The following is a 13666-nucleotide window of genomic DNA, read 5'->3' on the forward strand; positions in this document are numbered from 1 at the left end:
CTATCAGTGGCAACATTTTCAGTTTGTTCGAGAATTTAAAAATAGGCGCTCACATCTTCTGAAAAGGAACAAAAATTCAAATGGTAATAAGTCTAAGATATATTTTATAGTTTTACAGGGTAGCAGCAATAGATCTAATTAATTTGTTTCTGTTCAATATTTGCGGTATTTACAGCATAATGATCTAGATCATTTTGGCACATCTGAGTCACATACTGATACATCTGCAAATCCTCACCAACTTAAGTAGATTAATGACAACCGAGGTAACCACATGGCTTTATATGCTATTCTGTCCTTGCAACTACCCTGAGGTCAGTAGAAAATACCTGTCACAAGTTTTTAGAGACTTTTCTGGCTTATCCCATATTCTGTCTGAAGGCTGTAAACTACGTGCAATGGCTGTTAGCAGCAGCATTTAGGCTGGACCCAGAGACACCCCTTCACTCCCCCCAGCACACTGCATATCGGGTATTGCGTTCATAAGATAAATCAAAGCAGTCCCTTCGCCACAGGATTTACAGTCCAGGTAAGTGCTTTGTAGTCAATGGCATGTGATCAGTGGTGGTTAAGAAACAGAGCAGCTCATAAACATTCATCTAAAAAAAAAAAAAGTTAATCTTACTTCTTGGGAGTAGTAACACATCATTTCCCACCTGAGCATCAGACTTCCTCTCATTGTTTCCTTGCACCTGGCAACAGATACTATGTCTTACATATTGAAACTCTTGTTTTCTAGGAAACAATACACAGAGAAGAATGACAGAAACAGGCAAGAAAGACGAGATGCTGGGAACAGCCTTTGTGAATCTGTCAGTTTACATCATTACCAACCAAAGCTCTTTAAAAGAGAGTTTCAAGACCTGAGGGCTTGATTCTGCAAAGCAATGAGTGCTCTGGCCTCACTGCAGCAAAGACCCCAGCACATGCATCACTTTAATTACACAAGTGCACCAATTAAAATGGACCCACTTGTATCCTTAAATTAAGCATGTACTTAAGTGCTAACTTGAAGCCAGAGCATTCAGTATACTGAGCCACAAGAAGGACTGCTAGGCCAGGGATGCACACACACACACAAATACAGATGGGTACAGATACAACTACTCCAAAGGTCTGAGGGTTGGGTTTTTTTCGTGATTGCACAAGTGTCAATCAAGAGCAGCTCAGCTGAAGCCAAGCAGGGTAGTAGGTTGTGGGAAGACAGTCAAGGCCCTTAGGTTGTATTTACTGTGATGGATTCCTTATTTCGAAATAACTGCAAAGCTGTTTCATAACAATGCAAAATTTCAACACATGAACCAGAGAATCTGCTTATAAGCAGATTATGAATTCATCATATCACTTTAATAATAAAACGCTGCTTTGTTTTTTTGATTGCTTTTAAAAACCTCTGAAAGAAATCCACTCCCTGCTCATGCAGCCTTTGCCAGGAAAAGAAAGCCAGAGTAAGTGGTGCCGTAAGCTTCTCGCTAGTTGTCAGACAGAGGCGATTTTGTCCTCTGTAGGCAATCACATGGTAGACACTCTGTCAAATTAATGTACACTGCCTCCGTGAGTTATTCCCAGAGACTGTAGCTTTTAACATCCTGACTTTAACATGCCTGTCATTCAAAACGATCCATTCTCAGAAAATAACAATGCCTGTGCTCATTTCCCTTCTCTTAAGGTAAACTTTAAACGAAGCAGAAGAGAGCATTTCAGCCTGAAAAGGAGACAACAGAGGAAACACTGGAAGTTTATAAAAGAACAAATGGGACAGAGAGGGATATGGACCAGTTATGCGCTATCTCTATGAAAGACATAGGTGCCATCAAACGAAGGTTCAAAATAAAAGGGTGGGGTGTTTGACACAGTGTACGGTTAAAGCTAAGAAATTGCTTGCCACAGCACATTGCAGATGCTAAAAGTTTACACAGGGTCAAGGGGCAATCAGAGCAGTTCATGGAAGGGGAAAAGCAGCGAGGGCTATAAAGACATCAGCTCTCCCTTAGGAAGCATCCAAGCTGCAAATGATTGCATGCTGAGAGTGCCTTCTGGAGAATTATCCTTACACGTCTGCCTTATTTTTACCCCCCCCCGGCACCGCTTTTTGCACTGTCAGACCCAGGACGCTAGGCAGACCTCTGGTTTTATCTACAAGAGCCTCCTGAAGAGTAACGCTTTCTGTAATTTACAGTCACCAGGTTCTTAAATCAAGTAGCCAAACGCTATGTTTCTGAACAGCATCACCAAGAAAATCGAGTGCTATGATCTGACTGGTAAATCAGAGTTCACGTCAGTCCATCACAAGCGACAAAGCCCCTCAGTTAACAATACCGTACCACCGTGCGAGATCACCGCTTCCGAAAGATTCACAGCGTCCTCCGTCATCCTCAGCTACAAAACAGGACGTACCTCGACAAACTGGCGTTTTGGCTTAAAAGCGCGTTTTGGGAGCACCGAAGATTAATCGGTGCAAGATTAATCAGCTTCTGGCGTGCAAGTAACGAGATCGCATCAACACGCAGCGTGTGACCGAGGAGAGAAGAAGGTCCAACGACTTCCCAGAAGCCTTCCCAGCTGGGGCAAGTAACCTACTCCGCCGCAGCTGCTTGCGCTACGAGAAGTTAGGAAGAGCCTAACGCAAAGGCTCGACACCACGCGTGGGACGGGACGGGAGCCAGCCCGCTGCCGGGCTCGCCGAGCACCCCAGCCAGGGTAAGCGGAGCCCCAGGTTGGCGCCGGAGAGCTTTCGGGGCGCTCCCCTCGCCGAGGCGGGCACGAAGCCGGGACCACCCCCGGCTGCCCCGGGGCACGGCAACTCCCCGGCACCCCGCTCCGCTCCGGGCAGCCCCGGCCGCGCAGGTGCCGGGCCGCCAGCCGCCGCCGCAGCAGCAGCATCCCCGCTCCGCAAGCCCCGCTCCCCGCCCGGCCCCGGCGTCCTTACCGGCTGCGGAGGCTGGCGGGCTCCGCGGGGCTGCCCTCGCCGGGGCTGCCTCTCCCGCCGCGCTCGCACCCCGCCTGCCGCCCGCACACACCCCCTTCCCGCCCGGCTCGCAGCCTCTGCACTTGGGTTTGGGGTGGTTTGGGTGTTGTGGGGGTTCCCCCCCCCCTCCTCCTCCTCTCGCCCTCTCCAGCTCCCACTAGTGATCGCACACCCGGCCAGCCAGCGGAGGATTAGCCGCCGCCGCCTCCTCCCGCCCCCCTGCGGGCGGCCGGCGCGGAGCTGCCGCCTCCCCGGCCCCCGCCGCCGCCACCGGAGGGGACCCTCGGTCACCCAGCGGGAACCGCCGAGCCCCAGGGACGGGGCTAAACGGGCCGGTTACCCACGGCCAGGAGTCACCAGCCAAGTAACCGGCCGCCGCGAACTCCCCCGCAGCCGGCCGAGCCCCCCCGCGCTCGGCTGGCGAGGCGGGGAGAGGGAAGAGAAGCGGGGCAGTTCGCTGCCGGGGTTGAATTAACGACCTCTCCAGATAAAACGGACAGCGTGGGAACGGTCCGCGGAAAAACGGGTCGCCACTATGTCGTAGAGCGTTTATAGCGTCAGCAATAATTCATCGCAAAGCATAGGCTGCACCACAGCCCCAGCGTAGGTAACTCCTGCTGTAACCTGTGCTGCATCTCACAGGCAGCCTCGTCCCCTCCCGTGCTACCTTACAGGCACGACAGAAACTTCAGCCCAGGGTTTCCAAGCTCAGTATCATTTTATTACTGCTTCCCTGTTATACGACTGGCTACAGAAAATAACACCAGCAGTTCAGGTTATCCCGTTAGAAGTCTGTGGCCACAATTTAGTCCGTTATAACACATGTTAAAATTTGTGACTTCTGAGAAAGAAGGGGATTTAAAATGGGAATATTTGAGGTATGACTACATTAGCATTTTAATGTGCATCGGGAGTGCACTTTGAAGCAGTTGTGGCCTCAGTGCACAGACCGCAAGCAGTAAGCCAGAAAATGCATGCGGGGAGCGCACCTAACGCGCTTCGGGGCCAACAGGCACTCCGGGCACAAGGTGAGGCCGCAGCCAGTTCAAACGCATTGGCCTGAGCACCAGGGCCTCAGCACCACCTGTTTCAGGCCACAAATCTACTGGGCCATGCTCGCTGGTGGTACAGGCACACATTACCCTAACCTCATATCATTTCAGTTTCTCGCACTCAAGAGGAGTTAATACTCTCCATCGTTTTCCAAGGGGGTTGATCTATCATTCACACACACAGAAGCAAGTCTATCCCCCTTTAACTCAGAACATTCAATTTGCAGAATATTGCATCGGTATTTTGGGGCAGCTACACAGAGGAGAGGGCAAACTAGCCCCAAAAAAGGAGAGCTTCTTCCACTGCATCTCACTCTGTTCTTAGGCCCAAACCTATACTCTCTCCACCACTGTAGGTGTGAGGTTTTTTTCTTACTTTACACATGCCTCAGTCAATATTAGAGGCAGAGGCAAAGATAAGACCTTGTTACTAGCTGAGGCAAATTTGGAAATGCTGAAAAAAACTAGTAGAAAGCTTGTTCCAGCAAGATTTCTGGACTGCTATTTTGTGAAATCTGTGTATGCAAGTTGTCCTTGTGCACTTCATGCTCCGCACTTTTTTTGGCCTGTATCCTAGCCACAGCTCATTATAACACAGGTATGCCGTGTATTGTGAGCCTAAGGTTTCCCTCTCAGCAGAGATACTTCACTTTTTAATTGTTTTCCCTCTTCTGTTTGCCTCCTGCAGACAAACAAGGGAAGACCGAGACAAAAAGAAGTCCTGGCTCTTCCAGAAAACAGCTGAATAACTACCCCATGCTGCACTGGCAAGAGAAACCTAGAAAACAGAGAACTTGAAGAGAAAAAAAAAAAAAGCACCCTCAGGAAGTAATAAAGAGAGGGATGAAAAGGAAGAGAAGACATAAAAATAAATAGAAAGGGAACAAAAGGAAGGTATAACAGAATTTAAAAGTGCCATAAAGTAAAACAGTTGGCAATGAGAAAAGAGGCATTATGAACACCTTTGCTTCACACTGCTGAACTGAGAGATTGAAAAGCATGGTTGCCTTTGAAGCACAAAAATAATTAAATATCTGCTGAGTAGGTGAGAATCAAGGATTTGTGCTATAGTGCTCCAATGCCAGAATGCAGCCCAAACAGGGCGAGTTGTTTACCAATTTCCTTGAAAACATATGGCAAATCTTCAAAAATGCATGCCCTTCCGAGCTGCAATGAATCAGCAGCCACAAAAACTATGCAGTCCTGGACTGAGGTCTAATGAAGGCATGACAGTTTCCCTCTTCTCTCCACAACCTCCAGCTAATCTCTTCTAACTGGATCCCTTCAGCCAACATTCTTTAACTCCTAATTATAACGACACTTGAATGAAAGTGCTCAAAATATTGAGCTCCCAGTGATGATACCAAAAAGGAGATGTAGTATTTCTGAACAAGACACTGTTTGAGGTTGTTGGGTAATTGTCTAAATCTTCTATCACTGCTAAGGTAAACAGATGAAACCACAAAAATGTTTGAGCCTCCCGGCAAAGTTTTCAGCTTGCTTTCACCTTCCTGACCTCAAAGTGTTGAGCGCTGCACTACTCCTCTGCAATTCCTTCAGATACTACGTGTTGTCAGTGGAAGAGAATTCCCCCCTAAACACATGCAAATAAACCACCCGGTGGAAAAACAAATATTGTGCGATCTCTTCACCTTTTGTCTGTGTTTAGAGAAGACAACATAATCCTTTCTATTCTAGAAGCAAATGCTCTATCGCTTTCCAAAACAGTAGTATTCTCTTCCTGTCTTGTGAAGAGCTCTGTGGCTCTACACTTTATGCATTGCTTTTCCTTGGTAAACAACTTCACCAAGTCTGTTTGTCATTTGATGGCCCTATGTATTTCACAGAGGAAAAAACAAACACATGCAACCAATTTATTCCCATTTTCCTAACTGTTGATCCAGACATTATGATTTTCCTACTGTACTAAAGTTGCAGGTTTCAGTAATGCAGCAAGAAATGGGGTTATCATGCCAGATTAAATAGCATTTGTTCTTTACTGTACAGGCAGGATGATACAATATTTCATGGCTTTCTTACAGTTCTATAACACGATTACATCTCATCTACTAAACTTCATTTGTCTGTGTTGACTCACGGATTACAGCTGATGGTTCTCTACCATCTGTTTGCTGGAGTATAGTGTCTGTAGTGCAGTGCTGGGATTTTCAAATCAGCCCTTAAACTGTAATAAACAGAATATCAAAAGGCTTCTTCAGCCAGCTAGAAAAGGACTTAGGAAAGAGATAATCGCCACATACACTTTGTCAAAAATGCTTTTGTCTATCAGGTATGCTGATCACCTACCTAATGTCTCATGTAGTATGCTTAAAGAAAAAAAACAAACAAGTAAAACGCATTTTAATGGCCAAGAGTTGATCCAAACGCTATCCACAGACTCAAGTTATGCTTATTTATATGCAGCACAGTCTTATTTTGTTTTTGTTGTGCAAACTTCAGAAGCTTAGGATCAAACGTACTTCATGTTACCTCACTCTGCCATGGGATGCATATGTACATATACGTGTTTGAGTGTGTATTACAATGAGAGTAAAACACTGACAGCCCATCTCGATAAAAGGAGAGGAACAAGAAGAAAGGGTACATGCTTCCCATGTGAAATGGTAATTGCGAGAGGGACAGAGAATTGGAAAGAACATAAAAGGCACTATATTTGAACAAAATTATTTAAGACAGCCGTTCCCAAACTGAGATCCAGGGACTAACTCCCTCCTGGGGAGAGCAGCTGGCTGCCTGCCTCAGCATCTTTCACCAGCAAGAGGAGCCAGCAGTCAGCCATAACATCCTCCACGAGTTTCAATGTGCCGGAGTCCTCTCCTTATGAATTTCTGGCATTCACAATCCTTATTGATTTAAGTGGGGCTCGAAAGCCATCAGAACTGAACACTAGACATCTTTACCAAATAAGAAAGGTTACAGTGCAGAAGTCTTCAGAGGAAATTTAAAAGAATAAAAACAAATGACTGTCTCCAGGACAATAGCAGCAGGGAAGAATGCCCTCCAATTAAAAATAAATCTGTTGCCTGTAATGTTTTAACTTCAGTTGAACTACTCAGTCTTAAACTGCAGAAAAAGTATCCTGGATTTAGGGTACATCCTAAAGCACCCACATACATACACCTTGCTGATAGCAGCGGTGCACCCAAGTCCAGTGAATGGACTCGCACAAAGAGCTCTTCACTTGCCTAAGGCTTCCACGGACTGGGACTTCAGGCTCCACTTTTTTGTGGATTTTGTTATTGTTTTTCCAACCTTCAGCAGTATTTTATAGCTTCTGCCCTCTGAAACACTAACTATTTTTACAATATGGATTAATCCCTTTTCCAGTTTAAAGAAGCAGCTGAGATAGCAAAGTTTAACAATTTCATATTCTGAACTCTAATTAGTTTAATGTAGTGGTATTTGTTCAGGAGTGTTGGTCCTTTAGTCAAGTTTCAGTATAATCCCAACATAATCCCTGATTTTTTTTTTCCCCCTTTTACATCTTGTACTTCTCTGAAACATTTTTAAATGTTTTGATCTACTAAATACTTACTGTGTGCCTTGTTTTGTGCTCAGTATTTTCTTTGATCCTTTCTTTGAAACTTAATCCAACAGGTGTTATTTTAATTAAAAAGCAAGTCTGTCATCCTTCTTTTATAATATTAACTTAATTTCACTGTTATGGAGTATATTGTATGTGTTTTCTTCCTCTTGCTACTCCTTAATTTAGGTCTCATAATAAGTATGACTTTTATATTTACTGTTCGTTATTTCTATATAGGGTGTATATATATAGAAATATTCTTATTCTTCCTATACTGTGATGTTATTTGATATTAGTGGGATTTCCTCTTGGGTTTAAACCCTTGAAAAGGGATGGGCTTTCTGGAGAGCATAAACTGACCAATTTAATGCAATAACAACAGCAGTTCTCCCTGAATGCAGCTGTGTTGTCACAGGGGATAAAATGCAACCTTTTGCACAATGATAGCAAAAGATCTAGGTATTCCTTAAGATAGCAAAACAAGGATAGAGGCTCGATCTTGAAGCAGCCATTGAAAGTTCTTGGAACAAAACTGTTTAAGCTATTTTACTTTTAGCCAGCAAGCTATATGACTACCACAGGGAAAGGAGACCCTGGTGGAAGCCTGATGAAGTCAGCAGAGCCTACATGGAAAAAGGTACATTTCTTTATTGAGATCTTCCTTTGGACATGTTTTGCCTTTTCTAAGTGCGTCAGGCTTGATCTGGAAAATGGGAGTAAGAAAACAGCTGATTTCTGCATCAGCGACCCACCCACCACAAAAAAGTCCCATGCTGAGAGGCTGTTTCATTCTCCCAGTGGAAAGGAACAGGGTCTCACTTTGTTTTAAATTAGGTGTCCTTTTATTTGCAGGTACCTGTTTCACCAGCCACAGGCCCAACCATACAGTGCATTTCTCCTATACCCAAAGTGGAATATGTAAAAATACAAAAGGCATTCAGTAACTCATAAAAGGATCCTTTTCATTTGCTCACTATTGTATGGTGTGGAAAGCAAAGAGAAACGAGGCATGGAAAACAAAAGAAAGCTGACATGTAGAACATTGCATGTCAGGGATAAAACCACTAAGAGCCAGGGAATTGTCATCACACTGGAGTTACATCAGACTATAACCATCTCCAGCACTATTTCACTAGCTCTCCCCATACACATCACTGTTGCATGGTGATCTGTCAGTCAAAAAACTCTAAAAATAACAGCCAAATACCCTTGCAGTTATGGCACTCCTTCCTTCCTTGATGTGCTATGCTTTCAAGATCTGCCATGTCACATAATCCATTGGACTGCTGCTCTCTTTTGCAATGCAGAGATGATTTCCAGTGGTTTAGTATCCTGGCTTTCTCCTGATGAGGCTCCAAGGAGTCAGCCTTTTGATGAGTTAATGACAGAGCACTGCATCAGGTGAAACCCAATGGGTACAACATCCAGAAAATAAGAAAGTTTCTTTGTCTTCAGTTTGTTTTAAAAAAATAGAAATTTCTTGGCAAGAAAGCATTTAAAACAATTTATGCATCCAGGAATCACCCACCACATCCCCTTCCCCACCCTCAGCTTTGCCATGCCTTCACACTACTCGGATTTAAAATATTCATCATTGTATATTCCCCCCTACACACCCTGGCTATGGGACTAGCTGTATATTGAAATTTTGGAAAGCTAGTCATTTGGGCCAAACCCTACCCTGCTATTACAGAGTCTCTTCTAAAATAAAGAGAAATATAATAATAAAAGAACTTTGACCTCCATAATGTTATTAGGAGGAAAGAGAAAACTTTAAAAACGATTTTCAGTCATAAAAAATGGTAACCAAACAACCCAGAGGTAAATACTATTAAAGAAGCAAGCAAAAAAATAATCACCACTTACATGCAATTTCTAATATCCAATTACAGTAAGATACACAAACAAAAAAAGAATCATTTGGGAAAGGACCTTTTGCTCTCCCACTGAAGCCCTCAACCAGAGGTTGGAAAGCCTGTCTTTCCTTCCCCAGCCCAGTCAATCCAGCTACTCCATATGCAACTACAGAACAATTTCAAGAGGAGCCAGGGAAAATTTCCCTCTCCTACCCCAAGACTTCTCATGAGAGAGATCCTGAGCTTCTCACTAGTGCCTTTTATCCCAACCACTCTCCTGGAACATATTGCAGCCCAGATGCAGAGATCCCCATGTCATTATGTCCTTTTTAAAGGCTACTGGAGATGGGACCATGCGTCCCAGCCATATTGTTAGGGCACTCCTTGGGTTTAAGAGATTTTATTGACAGACGTAAGTGGGGAAACTGAAATAGCTTGCAATTACCAAAAGCCATGCAAAGAAACTTCTTCAAATCCAGGACCATAGAGTAGTAATTGGATACGACAAGCTACGTCATAGTTGCTGGTGTAGATAAGAATTGGGAGAGGAACCAGTGAAATTATCCAAACTCTGTAAGAAGCAAGAAGACAGTACACAGAAACTGGATTACAGTTATTTTCCTGCTGTGTTCTGAGACCCAGGCCAAAAAAAGAGCAGAACATTTGTCTGGTGGAAAATAAAGTGGGATTTCTTAAATTCCCAGTGTAGTGCTTAGCTATAAAGCCACCTATAATAGATGGCTCTTATTTCATAATAAGAATATGATGAAACTGAAAATGGTCTCCTTATGCTGCCAAGATGTCAAGAGTAAAACTCCCCCAGAGCCCTAAATATGTCTTAACAGATAAAAGTTGCAGATTGGCATACACTTGCAGCACATAAACGTTGGCAGTCCCTATTAATAAATGCTTGCACTAATCTGTTTTTCAGCAGATCAGCAGGGCACAGGCATCTCTAAAACCATGCATGAGGGACACAGCTAATTGTATCATTACATATCATGATACTGCCCTGGAAGCAGAGCAGAGCAAGAGGGGAGGAGCTGTCACTCTAGGAACTATTTTTCCAGCAACATATTTCCTTGCATGCTGGTAGGTCTATTTGCCTTCATCTTCCGCTCTCCTTCATTCTGACCTATTTCACCTTGAACAGCTTTCTCCAGGCCCTAGTGACCACATACTCTTGCGCAGTAAATGATGATCTAGTACCTTCCCCATGGGTTTTGGGTAAAACAAGTCATGTCAGGGAAACATGTTTCTTTCTTCCCCCTTTACCAATATGGTGGCATTGCCTAAATCTGAGGTTTATTCTATTTTGTTCAGGCAGATGAAAAGTTCACGAAGACATGGTTATCAACACTGATAAACACCCAGAGGCTACCTGTAAGCATTTAGGCAGTATCCTGCATTCACAAGAACATAATACAGAGAAGGAACTGCTGCTAGTGAAATACAACCATTCTTGCATTAGAATTATAGAAATCCCCTTTAAACCTTTTCCTATTACTGTTATTGTAATAATAATAATAAAAAGCAGCAGCGCACGAGGCACAGTCCCTTTTATCGCCATCCATCACAAAGATTAAAATATATGAGATCTCTATATTTTACTTCCAGTTCCCAAGGTGAAAAAGCAATTATACTGTAGAACATCAGCTCCTGCCAGTTCTGGAAAGTGTTTTACAATACAGAAACGCAGCCTACAGATCCCTTGCTGCTCAGCCCTTTTTGGCCCACAGGCTTTTGTGCTGGAATGGCCCTAGTATGGTTTAGGTAATGGATGGGAAGTTGAGGGCAGCGTCTGAGCCCCACTGAAACCCTCTTTGGGGGATTCAAGGGGAAGGGAAGCAGTGCAAAGGGCTGGCACGAGTATGCCTCAGTGAACACATTTATACTGAGCGCAGAAAGCACTGATCACAAGAGGTAAAGCTCAAAGGACGCAAATATTGAAACAAGAAAAGATTTCCCTGTTGACTTCGTTGTGTCCTTCACTGCCTCCCACAGACTTTCATTTTACTGCTGAAAACAGATATACTTGTGGGAGAAGAGTAAGATTTAAGAAGGTGCACTAGAGAAAAAAAAATCTTCCTTCTACTCTGCAACCACAGGATCCAGTTTTCTTCTATACAAAAAACCCACATCTTTTTTCACAGATCTTTCTGGGAAGAAGTTTTATATCTATTTGTTCAGTGTTAACCTTTCAAATTTTTAGAGAATGGAGATACATGTGGTTGTAAATCCAGAGATAGCACATGAACAGTATGGATTCATTTTGGTTTTTGAACAAGGGAGAGAAAACTCACATCATTATTGGAAAGAACAAAACCTCACAACCAAAACAGTTATTGGAAGTTGAAGAACTCTCCTATTATTAAAGCACAAGCATTCCTCCTCCCATAATTATAACTGTCATGACATAGGAACACTACTGCTCCTTTGAGGTGCTGTTTAAACATAGTGGCACATTACAGAGAAAGCATTTAAAAATATGGCCTTATTTATCCAAAGCACATTTGGCTTTGGCTTTTTTCTCTCCAGACTGGGGAAAGCTACAAGCATTTTGAAATTTGAAATTATTTTTGTGAACACTGTTAAAGAAAGAAAGAAAAAAATCCATTAATATCTTAGCCATAAAATTTAAAGTGGTTGCTGCTGCATCTCAGCTCCCCTCTGGATGCAGTCAGCAATGGGTAAATGCTGGACCCCTATAACTCTTTGATTACAGCCCCTTACATTCTTTCTGGGTGAGGTGCTACACCATTGGAGTAGCTGGTTTTTTTCCTCTCTCTTTGCAATTGTTATTTTCCAAACACAGGTTTTCATTGTGCATTTGACTTTAGACATATTATTTAACCAAGTGTTTATCAAACACCTGGAAATTCACTCTCCTTTAAAAATTTTATGATGGAAAAGCAATTACCCTTTAAGCCATGTTTCAAAGTCACTTCCCAAGAATCCTCTGGAAGCAAACCTCAGCTTTCTCTCCTGCTTAACACCCAATGTCACCCAACAAGCATGTAAACTATCGCCGATTCTATTCTTTTAAGATCTAGTAATAAAATACAGATAATGAGGGTTTTTTGCAATCCATGGCTATTAGTAACTGAAATCCTTAAATACACTGGGATGGGGTTAGTTTCAAATATTTCTATTCCTTACCAGTGTTTAAATTTGTACCACTCTTAGAGCCAAGTATGTCTTAAGCTTTTTCCATACACCAAAAGCAAAGAGCAAATATGAATCAAAGGCCTTGAGATTCCAGATGAAAGAAAATGTAAATTAAAAAGTCTCTGTAAAAAAAAAACCAACCAACAACAAAAAAAACCAAACAAAACCAACTTTATGGCAAAGAAATGAAGAAGAAAAAAAAAATACCAATCCACCAAGCAGCAAGAAATGAGCCAACAATACACATCTAACAATCTATACTCATCTGAATACAGAAAGATCCGCAGCCATTAGGATTTTTAACATGCATTAGGCAGTAAGCAAAGAAGCAAGAGTTGCACAGAAGATTGCACAAGGGGGATGCTCTGGTGCGGTTAACTTCGTTTTTACTCAGGGAAGAAACATGTAAAGGCTCTACATCCATAATGCAAAACATTGTCTTTGGGACATTTTGAAACAAGGATCAGAGTTCAGTTTGAGCAAAAAAAAAAGACAGGAACAGGCAGTCAAATCCCATTCTAGATTCATAACCCGACCTCCCAATTCACCTCTTCAAAAATTTTGAAGCCTGGCTAGTTTGTGCAAACTCATTATGCCATCGTGTTTGTGACAAGAAGCCACGCTAATCAGCATTTACCCGCTCAGCTGATCTCAGCACAGTCAAAAGCCTAGCCACTCCCTCACTCTGTGACCAAGGCTGGAGGTGGTGAGCTCCCCAGCTAGCCCTTTCCTCCCTCTTCTTTCACCCCAAATTAACAAATACTGAGGCAGCAAACAGAAGCAAAGGGAACCACACTTCAGAATTACCTTTTACAATTTTTGCACACCATACACGACACATAAAACAAACACAATGTTTATACAAACTCATAAGTGTAAAAGTATCCGCATTACCTATGGAAAGCCCAGGTGACGTGTCAGTATGCTGGGCCACATCCACACACGTGCTCACTGGGTGGGAAAACAGCCTCTCTAGAGCACAAATTGTTTGTAGTTACTCTTCAGTTATGGTCTATCTCATCCTTGTCCCACCATGATGAAGGACGCTGAACTACGAGGCTATAGTGCCAGGGAA

General features: G+C 43.1%; 1 protein-coding gene across 1 annotated transcript in view; it reads right to left on the reverse strand.

Moving 5' to 3' along the window:
• The window catches only part of BMPR1B (bone morphogenetic protein receptor type 1B), a 259034-nt gene extending 255945 nt beyond the window's left edge, over positions 1–3089 (reverse strand). The window contains exon 1 of the mRNA XM_069784232.1: positions 2930–3089. The gene's annotated coding sequence lies outside the window, so the exon portion shown is untranslated. The remainder of the gene's footprint in view (positions 1–2929) is intronic.
• Positions 3090–13666: the final 10577 nt, after the last annotated feature.

This window comes from Haliaeetus albicilla, chromosome 1 (genome assembly GCF_947461875.1).
Source record: "Haliaeetus albicilla chromosome 1, bHalAlb1.1, whole genome shotgun sequence".
Taxonomy (NCBI): domain Eukaryota; kingdom Metazoa; phylum Chordata; class Aves; order Accipitriformes; family Accipitridae; genus Haliaeetus; species Haliaeetus albicilla.